Raw genomic sequence first — 12,339 nt, 5'->3', positions numbered from 1 at the left:
TACAAGCATTTCTTTGCACTTTACGATCTACGGAGGGAGGGATAGCTCAGTGGTTTGAGCATTGGCCTGCTAAACCCAGGGTTGTGAGTTCGATCCTTGAGTGGACTATTTAAGGATCTGGGATAAAAATTGGGGATTGGTCCTGGTTTGAGCAGGGGGTTAGACTAGATGACCTCCTGATGTCCCTTCCAACCCTGATGTTCTATGATAAGATCCATGCCTTCCATTCCTATCATCTGTAGAGAGACAATCCCACAGTGCACAAAGGTGTGCCCTTATGGTTTCATCTCAGCACTGAGGGATCTTTATCCTGATGGATAAGCTGAGGGAGTGCTTAGCCCTCCTGTCTATTTCTTAAATGTATAGTTCCTAGTTAGTCTCATGAGATAGGGTGATACATCCAAGTACTTGGATATAAAGATTACAAGAGGCAAAAGAAATGAACCCACTTGGATGAGCCACTGTCAGATAGGGTGACCAGATGTCCTGATTTTATAGGGACAGTCCCAATTTTGGGGGCTTTTTCTTATATAGGCACCAATTTCCCCCACCCCCTGTCCCAGTTTTTTACACTTGCTGTCTGGTCACCCTAGTGGCTAGTAGTATACATGATAGACTGATTGCATGGGACCTTTATCCTTTATTAAGGAAATTATTATAAGCATCTTCATTTTCTATCTTGGACATTGTGGGTGAAATTCTGGCCTCACTGAAACTAATAGTAAAGACCCCATTGACTACAGTGGGACCAGGATTTCACCTTGTAACATGTCTGGTTTATGAAGCCAGCAAGGAAAATATTATTTAAAGGTATTTACACAAATATCAGTAATAGAAGGGGACAAATACTATAAGAAGTCCCTGAGGCTGTTCGATTGCTTTTTAAATGAAATCTGAGTGATCAGATTTTAATACAATAATAGCCCAGCTCATATGTGTCACTTCTCATCAGTCTCAAAGCACTTTGCAACAGGAGGTTAAATATCATTATCTCCATATTACATATATGTATGTATGAGGCACGGGGGATTGAAGTGACTTTCCCAAGGTAACAGAACAAATCATTAGCAGTGTTGAGAATAGATTCCAGGTCTCCAGTTCAGTGCTCTGTCCACTAAGTTACACAGGCTCCTGTGATAAAGTTAGTGTTATGAGTGGATACCTTTGAGCTTACTTTATGGATGTTATGTCCTTGATGAAGAAGCGGGCAGTTCAAGTCTGATGAAAGACTCTCTTACTGACTAATTTCAATTGAAAAGAGTACTCACTCTCAGACACTGCTTTAAGTAAGCTTAAAATATATTTTTAGAATGTGTGTATATTATATAGGTAATAAACACACATTATATAAATTACATACCAAAAACTGTGTTAAAAAATATTCAGGGTGCAAAGTCAAGCACTTGAAAGTTTGGAAATGCCCATTTTACAGTTGCCTTTGCAATGTTAATTCTGCCCCCTTTTACATGCATCCTGTGCAGTGAGTGAGGCAGGCACCCTACAAAAAAGAAAATGTGATTATGTAAATAAAGAGTTGTCAAGGTTCCTCCCCCACTCTGAACTCTAGGGTACAGATGTGGGGACCTGCATGAAAAACCTCCTAAGCTTATCTTTACCAGCTTAGGTCAAAACTTCCCCAAGGTACAAAATATTCCCCCCCGTTGTCCTTGGATTGGCCACTACCACCACCAAACTAATACTGGTTACTGGGGAAGAGCTGTTTGGACGCGTTTTTCCACCCAAAATACTTCCCAAAGCCTTGCACCCCACTTCCTGGACAAGGTTTGGTAAAAAGCCTCACCAATTTGTATAGGTGACCACAGACCCAAACCCTTGGATCTGAGAACAATGAAAAAGCATTCCGTTTCTTACAAGAAGACTTTTAATAAAAATAGAAGTAAATAGAAATAAAGAAATCTCCCCTGTAAAATCAGGATGGTAGATATCTTACAGGGTAATTAGATTCAAAAACATAGAGAACCCCTCTAGGCAAAACCTTAAATTACAAAAAAGATACACAGACAGAAATAGTTATTCTATTCAGCATAATTCTTTTCTCAGCCATTTAAAGAAATCATAATCTAACACATACCTAGCTAGATTACTTACTAAAAGTTCTAAGACTCCATTCCTGGTCTATCCCCGACAAAGACAGACTATAGACAGACACACAGACCCTTTGTTTCTCTCCCTCCTCCCAGCTTTTGAAAGTATCTTGTCTCCTCATTGGTCATTTTGGTCAGGTGCCAGCGAGGTTACCTTTAGCTTCTTAACCCTTTACAGGTGAGAGGAGCTTTCCCCAGCCAGGAGGGATTTCAAAGGGGTTTACCCTTCCCTTTATATTTATGACAAGAGTGTGTCATATGGAATATGTACCAAAGGGTCTTTTATGTTGGCACAGCACCAAGCACAAGAAACCAAAAATAACTAATAATTTCCCAATAAAGAAATAAGGATAAGAAATAAAATAATAAATTCTAAACAAATATTTGGGAACTTACAAGATGTGCTAACTTCATTACTGCTATTGTGTCCCATCTCTTTACCTATTTAGATTGTAAGACCTTGCTTTCAAGTACCTGGATCCTGATCCTACAAACCTTTCTCTCACAGTCCTGTGTTAAGGCCTCTAGGGAGCACCTCTCTCCACTATTCTGTTGGTATGACTTTGTTGTCTCATACCTTTGAGCTGATTTCCAAATAAAGGGTGATGGTCTTTGGACTGGGTCTACTGAAATCAGTGAGAATTTGTTTATTGCTTACTATGTCTTTTGAATCAGATGCTATATCCCTTTAGTATAAATCACTAAAGAATTTTCAGAGTGCAACATTGGCTAAACATGCTTAACCTAATTTTGAATACAAGGTGGTTTCACTGCGGATATAATAATTAATGATGGGCAAACCTCCAAAACCTCTGAGGTTCAGTTAAAATAAATATCTCCAGTTATTCATACTTTCTAAATCTTTTATTCTAAAATATTGGAGAGGAAACATCCTAGATCCTAGACAAATTAACTTTTAGCAGATTCTCTTCTACCCATCCTCTAAAAAGACTGATTTTGAGTGTTGGGCAAATGTAAGGATCATTCCTTATTTTTATCAGAATTAGTTTGCCCATCTTAATTAAAGTCAGTGTTCTATGCAATTCTGTGAGACTGGAGGAATGGAGAGTTTGTTAATTTACATTTAAATCAAACTGCTATTCTGAACTTCTGATGTAGTTGCATTTTTAATTTGTATGCTTCAAATACATTTGTATTTGCTACTTCTGGAATTACAGGGAGCCTTATTCCATAGCTCTGAGTTTTAAAAGTCATTGCTAAGGCAATATGTGCACCACTGCCCTTGGCTGGATGGAATCAGACCTACCTAGATGTTTCAACTCCAGAGGCTGGCCTGCAAAGAGTCTAAAAGTTCTACTACTACCACCAATATCTATGGACATTCTCCTTTTGCTAAAGTGATAGGGACTCTCAGGCCTGGTCTACAGTGTGTGTGTGTGGGGGGGATTGATCTAAGTTACGCAACTTCAGCTATGTGAATAACGTAGCTGAAGTCGACATACTTAGACCTACTCACCGCGGTGTCTTCACTACGGTGAGTCGACTGCTGCCGCTCCCCCATCGACTCTGCCTGCGCCTCTCGCAGCGCTGGAGTACAGGAGTTGACGGGAGAGCACTCGGGGGTGGATTTATCACATCTAGACTAGATGCAATAAATCTACCCCCACTGGATCGATTGCTGCCCGCCGATCCTGTGGGTAGTATAGACATACCCTCAGAGTTAGGCACCTAGGTGCCTCCCTGCATCCTGGACTTACCTTTGCAAGAAATTTTCAAATCAGGGGAACTCATGTGTGGGGCCCAATCCAGTAGGTGTGCTTGGGGGCCATCTAACTACACATTATGCTTCCATTGCCACAGCACTACTCCAGTCTCCCTTATAACCTTTAGCCCAGGGATTGGGGCACTAACCTGAGATGTAGGTCAAGTCCCCACTCTGCCTGAAGAGAAGAAGAGATCTGAACAAGGCTTTATCCTTGTTTACCACCTCAGGAGAGTGCTCTAACCACTGTGCTAAAGAGCATTCTGATGTTGGGTTTCCTCACTCTCTCCTCTTGAATTTGTTCCAATTTAATTACATAATTGAATATTAATTGCACCACAGAGTGAGACTAACTTTATAGCCAAGTGGTTAAGTCACTCAGCTGAGAGGTAGTAGATCCCTGCTCAAATACCTTTTCCTCAGGGTTTTGAATGGGGACTTGAGCACTTCCAAGGTGAGAACTCTAGCCCCTGAGCTAAAAGGAGCCTATAGCAGTAACAGCATCGTGTATAGTTAGATGGCCTCTGAGCACAGCTACTGGATCAGGCCCCACACATGAGTTAGGTGGATGCACTCTTCACTTGGTTTGTAAATCACTAGCAAAGATAAACTGGGCTGCAGGGGGGTATGTAGGCACCTGACTCTGAGAGAGGCAGGGCTCTTATCAGCATCAATGAATAGGCTGCTTCCTGCCTAGCATGCTAGGTTGTGTAGATTGTATTAGAGGGCACCTGTCTCTCCCCATTCATTATATAGGGAGCATAAGTGTTCTAACTCAAGCTCTGTAGATCACAATATTGTTCCTTTGATTTTTGTAGATGCTTAAAAGTTAGATATTGCAATGTTCAGGAATCCTAACAATCCTTTTGAACTCATATGTTCTTCTAAAATGACACTTGTCAATCTGCACTTGACAATGTATCTTCCTTGTGTAATGCACTAATTCCATTTTATAAATTCTCATTGATTTGGAGGTAACAAGCTCTGAGAAACTTTGTAAGGCTAGGTTGTTGCTTCTGTTGGAGACTACTTATAGGTCTTTGATTCACACTAGCGGAAGAGTCATTTCCATTCACCTCCTACTTTGATGCAAATAGCTTCTCCAGAGGAGTGGGAGGCTTAGCTTTCTTTTAGTTTGCAGTCAATGTTACTATGAAGTGAGGTGGTAAAAAGGAATGAAAGAGCAGTTCATCTACCACCATCAACTTCAGTTACACAGGATCTTCCTTACCTGGGGAAATAGAATGACCAGTTTTGACCTCAAGCTAGTCTGGTCCCCAGCAAAATATAGCAACAAGTCTCTCAGCAAGCATAGGGCATTCTCTTTAAAGTGAAAAAATAATAAATATGCTTTCTGAAAGATATATTGTATGCATTTAAGCAACAGCGATTTTTCAGTAGGAAATTATATGAAGAAATGATTGGATAGTTTCTCCATGGTATGTACTAAGCTTCACTGAGAACCCCCACTAGGTTTCTGACTGTTCTGTATCTAACATTTCTCACATCTTGTTCAGACTATCCCCTAATGAAAGATGGTACACTTAAGACAATTCTGATGCAGATCAGAGAATATTACTATTTGAAATTTGTATAGCCAGAAATCTAAACCTTTTAGGATCTTTTTTTTCCAAACTGCTAAACCTTTAAAGATTCACACATCAATAGGCAAGATAAACTCAGTGACAGTTTTGAGGCCTCCAAAATTGTCTTTAAGAAGGTTGACATTTTCTCTTTTAAACAAAACAGTTTGTAGCCAATTTAAATTTCCTAAGCTTGAAACTTATCAAAACATTGTGTCATACACAGTTACTAATTAATTTCATTATGTTGTGCGGTAGAACTTGCCACTAAAATAAAGTGTGAGGTCTGTTCTTGCAACAAGCCTGGAAAATTCAGAGAGAGATGCAATATACTTAAAGTCTCCAGTTCCCACATCCTCATGACCTATTAATAATGTCTGAAACTTCTTGACAAATGCATTGGCATGAACAATCTGTTTCCATGGTTGGAATATTGGGCAGTTATGCCCAAATCACTCACTGTGGTATTTAACCTTTAATACAAAGTTAATCATTATCTATTAATGAATATGTTGTAGTACCTAAAAAAGCCATTTGCATTTGTTTATGTCAACCGTGCAGGTATCTAATATCCTGTAAAAACTATCTGTAAGAATTAATTTTAATAGTACAATCATATTTTTGTTTTCATTGGCAAAGAACTTCAGACTGTATGATGAATAGAAGGATAAAGCTACTTTGCTAATGCATTATTTTCTCTATTTGTCATTTAAATACTGTATGCTTTTGATGCCTTTAGTATTTCCCTGTTTTACTACATGTGGTCTCTGAACCAAATATTCTTTCTTTTAAATTCAGAGTGGAGTGTTACAATGGTACACTTAAAACCCAAGGAAAAAATATAATGGTTTAACTTAGTTTAATTACAGTTGTAAAATAAATAAATGAACTGGCAGGAAAAGAGAGGGAGAAAAATATCTGCTCACCGAGCTAGAAAAGCATTGACAGTCTAGTGCAGGACGTTTTAGGTCAAGTATACTTTATTTTTCTGTGTCAAACCTAATCAATCATTTGTCAGAATTTGTGATAATAATTCAAAAATGCAAACTTAATAGAGAGAAACTCAGAGATGGACCTGAATAGTACCTTTAATGATATCATTCAGGCAATATCCTTCAACCGGAAGGACAGTGACAAATATTAAAAATGCATTGTGGCTTAGATAAAAATATATGAATTTGTAACTTACAATGGGTTGTCCAGCGAATTGTTGTTCTTCTTTTTCTTCAGAATAAAAATCACACTAATTTTGTGGAAGTCTAAGATCCTCAGCCTGCAAAGATTTACACACATGCTTAGCTTTATGTATTGAAAGTAAACCAATTGACTTCAACAGGACTATGCATAGTGGATAAAGTTAACATGTGCATAAACTTTTTAGATTTAAGAGCTAAATTGGTATGAATACAACTACTGGCTACCTCTTTTGAAAGTATCAGTGCTTTGGGAGCACAGCCATATCCAAAGTCATCCCCTCCTGATATAGCAATTGACTAAATCAAAATTATAATCTTCCAAATATCAGAAATCATATGACTAACTGATCCTTAGGTTCTGATCCTGCAAACACTCACACATGTACTTAACTTTACAAGTACACTTGAAATTAGATGAAGGTTTCTAACCATCAGAGGAGTGAAGTTTTGGAATAGCCTTCCAAGGGAAGCAGTGGGGGCAAAAGACCTATCCGGCTTTAAGACTAAATTCGATAAGTTTATGGAGGAGATGGTATGATGGGATAACATGATTTTGGTAATTAATCGATCTTTAAATATTCATGGTAAATAGGCCCAATGGCCTGTGGTGGGATGTTAGATGGGGTGGGATCTTAGTTACTACAGAGAATTCTTTCCTGGGTATCTGGCTGGTGAATCTTGCCCATATGCTCAGGGTTCAGCTGATCGCCATATTTGGGGTCGGGAAGGAATTTTCCTCCAGGGCAGATTGGAAGAGGCCCTGAAGGTTTTTCACTTTCCTCTGTAGCATGGGGCACAGGTCACTTTCTGGAGGATCCTCTGCTCCTTGAAGTCTTTAAACCATGATTTGAGGACTTCAGTAGCTCAGACATAGGTGAGAGGTTTATCACAGGAGTGGGTGGGTGAGACTCTGTGGCCTGCATTGTTCAGGAGGTCAGACTAGATGATCATAATGGTCCCTTCTTAGCCAAATATCTATGAATCTATGAAAGTATGAACAGGTCCACTGATTCAAATCAGTTTACTCACAGTAGTAAAGTTACGCATGTGCTTAAGCGTTTGCAAGATCAGGGCCTGATTTCAATGGAGTCAGATGCCTAGACTCTTTTAAAAATCCCACTAGGCAGCTATCTACATTGTTAGGGGCCTAAATATCTTTAAAAATTGGATGCTTAATGTCTCCCACTCTTAGGGTCATGTCTCTTTCTGCCCAATCTACTGCATGTGGAATCTCCTCCCTAACCCAATCTGCTATGCTTCCCATCCCCCAGTTCCTTCAAATACCTCTTTAAAATACAATCCTTTCAAAAAAAGTCTGTAATGATACTTTAATACAATTTTAACCTTGTGTTCTTTGGGCTTGAAATGCTTTAGCAGCACAGCTGTGCCACTGTAGATCTTCAGTGTAGACACTACCGATGCTAACAGAAGGGGTTCTCCCATCAGCGTAGGGTAATCCACCTCACCAAGAGATGGTAGCTAGTTTGACAGAAGAATTCTTCTGTCAATCTTGTGCTGTCTACAATGGTATGGTTTAACTGCGCCACGTAAGAATGTTGATTTTTCACATCCCTGAGCAACATAGTTGACCAGGCCTTTGTCCGTTTCACATACTGCACCCTGAGGTAAGCTCTGATCCTGAAATAACCCATGTGCAAGAAGATCCGTTTGCCCATGCAGAGTTCTTTGCAGGATCAAGGCCTTCTTTAATACCAAACTCTATTTTTAATGTTTAATATAAAAACTCCTTCTTGCAAGAAGTGGACTGACAAGAATCAGACTATCATGTGAAAACATTCCATTTCTTGGTGCTTCTCTTAAAAACTTTCTTCTTGAAACTTTCCTCATAAAAATGCTACCACAAATACTGCAGTAACATTTTGCTATTTTTATTCTAGTCTGATGGATTGCACTTTAATATCTTGATGGGAAACCTACATCCTGGAATAGAAGTCTATTGTTTTTACTTGTATTTAAATGAAATAAATATTAAGCTGTAGTGTTTCATAAAGTACTGTAAAATACAGTATTGTAACATGCATATGATCTTTCCATAGGGATGAAATTGCTTGCTGTGAATTCCATGCAGACTATTAGTGTCCATCCATTGTTTTCAGCTGAAATTTTTTTATCAAGGAAGAAATTAGAAAGTTAAACAAAAATTGCAGTTGCTAAAATGAATGTCCATTGTAGCAAAGTGCATGGGATTACTATTTTTTAGTGCTCATGAAAGTTTCTAGATTATAGAAATGGGCAATCTGAATAAAAAATTTCCATAAATATCCCACATACGATTATGCATTTGATGCTATGGTGATGAAACATGGTATAAATACAATAGACAGATGAATGGATGATATCAGTTAGGTAAATATCAATTGGGAAGTCAATATCAATCAAAGTATGAGACTGTTTTGTGTGCACAAAAAACAAGCGGTTCAAGACTAGTGGCAAGGGTTAGGTGGAGGATTCCAAGTCTCAAAAAAATATTTCAGCCAATCAGCATCTGCTTTAGAACTTCTGTGATAAAACCTATTTGATTCAGCTATTCTGTAGCTCAGAATTTCTCAGTTTTTTCCATACCAGGACTATCCCCTCATTCCCAAGAAGCTCCCACCAGCTAACTGGGGTTTAGCAGAGAATCTCCCCGCACTTAGTAATGTGGAAAGGGTAGGATAGTTATGACCCCATGCCACCACCAGTTCAGAATATCCCTGCTGTAGTCAGTTCTCTAGTTGTTTTAGATGCTGTTTTGGAGGAGACACTTGGCTACCCTCCTCCTAGTGCCACTTTAAAAACATTAGCTGCAGAAAAATTCTCAGTGTTCTCATTCCAAAAATAGATAACACTCTCTAAAACTACACCTATTTAGAGAGTAAACTTCTTGAAGGTAGGCACTGTCTCTTAGTATGCATTTATATTATATGTTTCAGAGTAACAGCCGTATTAGTCTGTATTCACAAAAAGAAAAGGAGTACTTGTGGCACCTTAGAGACTAACCAATTTATTTGAGCATAAGCTTTCGTATAGCTCACAAAAGCTTATGCTCAAATAAATTGGTTAGTCTCTAAGGTGCCACAAGTACTCCTTTTATTTATATTATATGTAGTCCAGTACAATGGAGCCCTGATCTTGTTTGAAGCTTTTAAGCACTACCTTAACATAGTTCTGTAATGTGGTCAATCTACTCACCTCTGAAGCAGGCTTTTTATGCGAAGGTCTTACAGTCCCTGAAGGAGTTTGCTGGAGATCTGCTGTCTCTCAGTGGAGCCACAAATAGCAACCAGGAACCCAAGGCCCATTAACTTCTTTTTTTTCCCAGCAAAAACTCCCATGTGGAAAGTTAGGAGTGTGGAAAACAACTAAGAATGCACTCCAATACTATGTCCTTCATGAGGAAACGTTTTGTGTGAACAACTGGTGGCCTGATACCCCCACCTTCCTGAAATGGAAGAATATTTAGGGTAAGACTATGTTGGGACAAAAAATACTATATCAAGTTACAAGGCTTTGAAGATGCATTTGTGAAAAGGAGTGTCAAAAAATATGGATGCAGGTTTTGTGGCTTTAATCCATTGCAGACTATTCTCAAACCAAAATATAACACGTGAAAGATTTTACATCAAGAATTCCAAGCAGTGCAGTGAAACCAATAGCAATTTTGCCTGAACAAGAAGTTCAGGATCAGACCCTAAACTGGCACCTTGTTAAAATGTCTGCTTAAAATAAATGATTGCAGGAAACAGATTAAGTGCAATGCATTTCAATGACTCATGAATAGAAAACTGGCACACCCAGTCAAATTAAAATGCCTATATGATATTGTCCACAAGACTACTCAAAGTAGTCTGCAGCTGTGAGATTGTTTTGTGTAATAGTTCTCCACTGCAGCCCTGTTCACTTCATGCTGATTCCTTGTTCTATTATGGTTGTTAAATGAGTCACATACCTTAATATAGTTTAAATATTTTAAGCTTTGTACTCTATTATTTTTAAGGCAATTGCTGAAATAAAAATGAATGTCTCCCTGCACTGTGTATTCCTATCAGGTTCTTATCATCAGGATGATCACTTAATTAGCATGTTTGTTTCCACTGGGGTGTATCAATTAAGAGGATACTTCTGCACTGATGTACATTCCTATTAATGTGCTTTCTAAATTTAAATTAAGACCACATTTTAGCTAGTGTAAGTTCCAACACTAAAGGAAGATCTTTCCATAGGATATTGAGTGGTTTCACCATCTGTTCTTTCAATAAGTTCTAGTATTCTTAAATTACTAGAAACCAGCTTTCATAAAGCTGTCATACTGACAAACTTTATTTTACAGTTTACACAAACATACACAAGCTAAGATTTTAATAAAGTGTTAGCTGACATGACTACTGATATCACAGAATTACTCCTTCCAAAGAGGCACTGTCCCAAATAATTTTACTTTTTGTGTGCTACCACATTGTACTTGGCAATTATGATGCCAACATTTTTGTCAAGAGCTATATTGGCTTCCCTTTTCCATTATAATGGACAAATGTCACCAAGTTTCATCACTTTTTTTAAATTAAATGATTTTTCCCCTTGTTATGAGCCTGGTGCAAAATTCATTGAATACAATGGAAAGGCCCCCGTTAATTTTAATGGACTTTGGATCAGGGTCTAGAAACTTTAGACATTCATGTGCTCTAAGCATTAACATTAAAACTTATTTTGACATATCATTTCTCACAACTAAACTTCAAGTTAATTTTGTAGTTCATCTTTCTTGACTCTTTTCTGCAAGCTTTACAAAAATGCAGCAGGTAAGGGGTTTTTAGTAAGTTAACCAAAGCATTCTAATATGTAATATATAAACTGAAGTGTTGATTATTAATGTCCAATGATTACTGATGTCTAATTGACTGTGAATTTCACATGCACAAAAGCTGAAAACCGTTCTTAAATATGTGCACATTTTCCTAGTACAGAGACGTAAGAATCCACCTACATTTCAATTAGTCTTCTGCTAATTTATCTGTGATATACCTAATTTATGCATTTCAAGTGATTAAACCTACTGTAGGCACCATTTAAGAACTCAACATTAGAAGCCTCAGGTACAACATTTGCAATTCAGTATTGCAATACCACAAGCTTTCAAAAATCAGGAGCTAGTTCCTCAGAAATCATTGGCTTAAAATCATGATAAACTTTTTTTAAAAAAAGTTACAGTTTTCATCATCTGATGTTTGAGCTTCCAGGTTGCCCTCAAGTCATACAACCAGGAGGGCTAGAGTTTTTTTTAAAGGAAAACTGAGATTCTCCCATTCACATGACTCCAGCATCTGAAGCTTTAAGAAAAACATGAAATATGGAAACTTTTGTGATAAAACCAAGAAAGTGTGACAGTTCATGTAGTGTCTTGCTATTATTAAACTAGGAAATTCCCCTGTACCATAACTGTTGTGGAGTGGTAACTGCTGAGTCTTTAATACAATCTGAGTGTGTACATCATATGAGCAGAGCACATAACTACATAGTAAGACAGATGGTTGTCTATTTACCATGTATCTTATAACTTTTAAATGAAAAAAGACATTCAAGGATGGAATAATTTACTCCCACCCATTTTTGACAGACTTTAAGTAGTTCAGCTTATTATAGGCAGCACAGGTAGCTTGAAACTTTCCAGAATAAGCCTCTAGTTCCAGTTGTTTATAATATTGCCACACTTTAACCATTTAGGCTTAAATTTT

General features: G+C 38.0%; 1 long non-coding RNA gene across 1 annotated transcript in view; it reads right to left on the bottom strand.

Annotated features, from left to right (window-relative positions):
* LOC311518164 overlaps nt 1–10,038 on the bottom strand; it is a 175,657-nt gene extending 165,619 nt beyond the window's left edge. Inside the window, exons 1-2 of the long non-coding RNA XR_014710906.1 lie at nt 9,800–10,038; nt 6,601–6,684 (exon numbers count right to left, since the gene is read on the bottom strand). This is a non-coding gene — a long non-coding RNA (uncharacterized lncRNA). The remainder of the gene's footprint in view (nt 1–6,600; nt 6,685–9,799) is intronic.
* Nucleotides 10,039–12,339: the final 2,301 nt, after the last annotated feature.

The sequence above is a fragment of the Lepidochelys olivacea genome, assembly GCF_965140295.1.
Source record: "Lepidochelys olivacea isolate rLepOli2 genome assembly, chromosome: 3".
Taxonomy (NCBI): Eukaryota; Metazoa; Chordata; order Testudines; family Cheloniidae; genus Lepidochelys; species Lepidochelys olivacea.
Note: the sequence above shows the minus strand (reverse complement) of the source record. Positions and strands in the feature narration are given on the sequence as shown.